Genomic DNA, 5,640 nt, shown 5'->3' on the forward strand with positions numbered 1-5,640 from the left:
CAGTTAATCATGTTCAACTCTGCCTCACCACACCCACCCCTGGATCTGGACAAGTAAAGAAGTTCAATGTATACTCGATGAAATAATAATTAAATGAACACACAAAATAAATTAATGAACATGTAAGGGAAGGAATTATTGCCTTGTTGTGTATATCAAATAATTACCAATGCATATAAATTAACTCATTATATGTATCAATTAATCAGCTAATTATGTACATGAACTAATCAATCATTATCAACTTAGGACCATCAAATTAATTAATAATACGTATCAGTTAATGATTATGTGCACACTTATTTCTTGCTGAATACATAAAGGAGAAAAAAAAAACAGTGTGTAAGATGAATATATAAACTCTCCTATTTAACTGAGGGGATTTTGTTTTATTCCCTGGTAGAGACTGGATGGATGTTTGTGTCCCTTAAAAATTCACATTTTGAAACCTAATCCCCAATATGATGGCATTTGGACAGAGGCCTTTGGCAGCACCCTCCTGAATGGTATTAGTGCCCTTATAAAAGACACCCCACAGAGCTCTCTTGTTCCTTTCAATCACATGAGGACACAGTGAAAAATCAGCTGTCTCTGAACGAAGAAGTGGGATCTCATCAGACACCAAATCTGCCAGTCCTTTGATCTTGGATTTCCCAACCCCTAAAACTGTGAGAAATAAATTTCTGTTGTTTATAAGCAATGGTATTTTTGTTACAGTAACCCAAATGGATTAAGGCATTCATATTTTACATATTTTTAACAAAATAATTTTTATTAGAAATTTAGTTTACTCAACTTTCTAAGAAAGTTAGGAAATAAAGAAAATAAGCAAGAAATTATTGGGAGGAAAAGTACTGATAAACTCAGTGCTTTACCTGATATATTTTCTTTACCCATTTTTCATGTAGTTATAATCATGCTTTACCATGTTGTGTTCCATCATTAGAATGGCCACATTATTCTCAATATAACAGGCTGTCACACTTTAACTTACTGAAATCCACCAGCCAAAGATCCTAACATGTCTCAGTGAAACAAAATAAGGATAACCTTAGGCCGCTGAAGCAAGGGAGAGTTCTCTCCAGAGGAACTGTAGAGGTCTCAATAGGAGGATTTTGGCAAAGGTCTACCAAAGGATGTGGGCTTATGTTGGGTGTTTCTAAGCAGGGCTTAAAGAAGAGGAGGCCATTTCTGAACTGGATACTGTCAGAATTCAGGGGCAATTCAGCAATTGGCTATCTTGGTAATTATTATTATTTTTTAAAAGATTTTATTTATTTATTTGTGAGAGAAAGTGTGTGCTTGAGAGAGAGCATGAGTAGGGGGAGGAGCAGAGGGAGAAGCAGACTCCTTGACGAGCAGGGAGCCTGACACAGGGCTTGATCTCAGGACCCTAAGATCATGACCTGAGCTGAAGGCAGATGCTTAACTGACTGAGCCCCCCAGGCACCCCTAAATTGGCAATTTTTTCTAAGAGGTAAGAAGATTGAAACAGCGTTGGATGTCATAGGTAAATAAGTAGTAGTCACTTGGGTTAGTACAAAGAGAGCGTTGTTTAGTTGTTTTATGTGGTTGCTTAGTGTCCTTGCTTCCGTTTTGTTAGACTTGGTTACAGCTACACCTCCCTGAGGAGTGTTGTTGTTTTACATGTGCTGTTTATGATAGCCTAGTTCTTATTCATTTTTTTAAGTTTTATTTATTTAGAGTGCAAGCATTGGCGGGGGACGAAGGGGCAGAGGGAAAGTATCTCAAGCAGATTCTTCCACTGAGTGTGGAGCTGGAGTTGGGGCTCAATCTCACAACCCTGAGATCATGACCTGAGCTGCAACCAAGAGTCGGTCGCTTATTCAACTGAGCCACCCAGGTGTCCCTAGGATAGTCCAGTTCTAACTGCCTGCTGCCAGGGCTGATTTTCACTTTTTGAAAACATATACTTATTGTTGAACACTTAGTTTTTCCACTTTTTCAATTCTATGATATGATATGCAGAACACCATTATATATATAGCAATTTCTCTTTTTTTTTGAACAGGCTCCCAGAGATATCTGTTAGTATCAATTTGTAGTATTTTTCTTATGATCTCTCTCTATTACCACCATTTTCCTGCCAAATTGCCATATACCAGTATGAATGATCAACAATAATCTATGATACTGTACCTCCCTCATTATTGTGAGTTGCAAACTTTATTTATTTTTTTAAGATTTTATTTAAGACAGAGAGAAATAGCACAAGGAGGGGTGGGGCAGAGGGAGAGGGAGAAGCAGGCTCCCCAGTGAGCAGGGAGCCTGTCATGGAGCTCAATCCCAGGACCCTGAGATCATGACAGGAGCCGAAGGCAGATGCTTAAACCACTGAGCCACCCAGGTGCCTCATGAATTGCACACTTTAAACATGACTTCTTTAATAGGCAAAAATGGAATATAATTTTTAACTTATTTGAGTTTCTATAATTATTTGTGAGATTGGATTTATTTTACATGTGTCTTTATGGGTTGCATTTACTGTTTTTCAAATTATCTGTTCACATGCTTTGTCAATTAGTCCATTGATACCTTATATTTCTTACTGAATCTATATTATCTCTTCAAGTAATCAGCTGAAAATGATTTTTATAGGATAGTGTAAAAATAATTTTTTAGCATATCAAAAATTATATATCATTCAATTAGTCAATATTCTTTCTTTGAACTTTTGACCATGTGCTTCTTATTCCATACATCTTTTCATCCTTCCAAATTTGATTCTACTATCAAATTGAACTCTTCAATCTACCCAAAATTATTTTGAAAAATGTTGAAACATGCATCCCTGAAATATTATCTACTTAATTTCCCATCATGTGTCATGTTCACTTTCCCATACAGAAAAGCATCTTTGGGCAGACTTTCATATATGTGTTGAGACTAAAACTAAATATTTGATATTTTTAGAAACAATGCATTAGTAAGCAAAATACTTAAATAATTTCTTCAGGGCAAAAATTTCAACTATTGGCAGAAACCACAACAATAGATACTGTAAACGGATGGATGAATGAATGAATACCAAAAAAAGGGATATAAACATTGAACAGGATGCTAAGGCAGCATATTTGAGTTGCATGCTTCTTTATAAAATTAGTGCATTTCAATTCCCAAAATAAGACAACTGTGTTTTGCTTTAAGTTGCTAAATTTGTGGTCATTTGGTTTGCAGCAATAAAGAATGTATTAGTTCTCCGTCTTCCCAAGTATTTTTCATTGGAACCCCATTTAAAAACAAAAGACACTTCCTAAAAAGGAGGACATGCTTCAATGATGTATGTATTTGAATTTTTGTTTTATGCAATCTCGGTTTAAGGCAGCATGGTGAAATTCTAGACACCAAGTGTATTTTCATAAATACTTACTGAATGACATAATCCACAGGTAAATAAGACTTTAAATGTTAGTATTTCAGCTCTTTGTCCTTCCCAAAATGGACTTAACAAAATTAACTGAATATAAGAAAAAACTCCTAAAACGACTTAAACTCTATTCACCTTTATTGGTGATTTTGTGCTGACTTTTGTATCTAATTGTAACTTCAGGTAAAAAGCAAATGTACCCAATACAGTATATATTTTAAACTGCAGTTCAGATTTTATTTTAAATATTTTAATAATTATTTTAAGTACTGATGCACTTACAGTACCTATTATTTTAAATATTGAGACCTAGTGTCCTTGACCGTACATATCAAAACAGATGCATATTTTATACATATAAATGTAATTTTATACCTGAAGCATATTTATTCTTACAGATATGTTTAACATTTATGTCTTCAGAACATGTTCTATAAAATACATATTTAACATTTATACCTTCAGAAACATAAACAATTGATATATCCTCTGATTTTGAAGGCTAACCCTCACCAGAATTCCTAGCTCTGCATAGGATGTGGTTTATTCACTTATAACAACATCAATCATGTCCTGCAGTAACAACTGCAGCCATTATGTTGCCCAGTACTTTCCCTGTAATTATTTTTCAAGTCATTTCCAGAGTACTTCATAAAATATTTTTAATGCCACTATCTGGAAACAGAAATAAATTAATTCCATTTTTAAGGGCTTTAAGAAATGTCTCTTGATTTTAGGTGGAAGTTAATTTTATATCGCTACCTTTGCCAGAGGCACACAGTGTAGCATTTTTTTTTGTGGTTGGAAGAGAAGGATTTCATTGTTGCAATGTAGGAAAAAAACGCTATATAACAGAGAAGTCATTTTTTTTTTTTTGGCTTGGGAGGGGGCAACAAGCAACCTTCCCGTTCCCTCTCCATATGTTGCAACTTTTATGTCTGCTTTGCCATCTATTCCATTAACATTATGATTAATGAAAGACTCCAGAATTTTAAATGGCTTGAAAAGGAGCCAATGCCTTCCCTTTAGAGGCTACATTGAAAATAAACAACAATAAAAACAGGGTGATCCAGGCTTTGAAGTCTTTAAAGACTCTATCACTGTGATGTTTGTAGCACTGCTGTAGAAAAGAGGACAGCATTTCCCATTTCTGGCATTACGAATGACAACACAGCAACTGAAAGCAAGCATGAATTTCTGGGAGTAGCATTAGGATACAGGGCTCCTGCTGAGCTCACCAGATCCTTGCTCTGCACAGCTGCCTTCTCAGCTGGGGGTTTTAAATCAGCACAGTGAGAAAAGATAGAAATGACCATGATGCATCCTCCTCACTATGAGAAAAAGGTAACGTTCAATTAACGCTTCAGTTTTCTATTTTCCGACAGATTTATTTCTGTCTTTTTTTGGAGTATGTTTTGCTTTGGATCTTTTTTTATTGGTGGTGTTCCTTTTCATTTCACAGAATAAAATGCTTAAACTAAAAATATCTTTGTGCTTGCAGTTGTGGGAGAAGGATTCTGAACTTCTCATGGCTTTGCTGAAATCAATAAGAATTGGAGAAATTACAGTGCTTTTAAGAAATGTGTACATGCACACCCACAGGATATTAATGTGTGATCATGCTCACTTAGCTATGCGTGCTTGTGGCAATAAAACCATCACAATGCAAAGAGTAGAGCCTGTTTTAAAAGTGTTTCAATAAATGCAACATCTCATTTGTTGAGAACACCTACATTTTCTGTTGTGTGTAGAATGGTGTTTACCATGGTGTTTGTTAATGGGAGTCCCCTTTAAGGCTGGTTTGAGTACGAACAGGAACAACCATAAAAAGAGTCAACAAAGCAATGCTTTTCATCTTCTAGCCATAAAGAAATGTATTATCTTCATTTATACTTGTTACAAATTGTGTTTACAACTGCATACATAGAAATTAACAAACATGATTTTATAGAATCCTGTTCTCCATATAGTTACTTTGTTCTATGTTCTTACAGACACGCCCACAAGGGTTCTTAGTTGGACTCTTTTTTTTTCTCTTTGAGAACAATTTGTTTTTTTCAAGCCCAGAATGATAGGAGAAAACAAGCTATGTGATATGTGGACTTGTGCATGCAGGTGTGAATGTATGTTTAACTGACCTTGGTCTTATGAATTTCCTCTCCAATTTTCATTAGCCTTCTGGTTGGAAAGATCAACACCTTTTAGCCTGAATAATATTCTTAAGAATGAAGTTCAGAGGTTGAGTGTTCATG

At 35.2% G+C, this 5,640-nt stretch overlaps 1 long non-coding RNA gene across 1 annotated transcript in view; it reads left to right on the plus strand.

The window, feature by feature from the left end:
* Window positions 1-4,475: 4,475 nt before the first annotated feature.
* LOC115941204 (uncharacterized) overlaps window positions 4,476-5,640 on the plus strand; it is a 5,939-nt gene continuing 4,774 nt past the window's right edge. The window contains exon 1 of the long non-coding RNA XR_004076564.2: window positions 4,476-4,732. This is a non-coding gene — a long non-coding RNA (uncharacterized LOC115941204). The remainder of the gene's footprint in view (window positions 4,733-5,640) is intronic.

This window comes from Leptonychotes weddellii, chromosome 7 (genome assembly GCF_054177405.1).
Source record: "Leptonychotes weddellii isolate Sample4059 chromosome 7, ASM5417740v2, whole genome shotgun sequence".
NCBI lineage: Eukaryota > Metazoa > Chordata > Mammalia > Carnivora > Phocidae > Leptonychotes > Leptonychotes weddellii.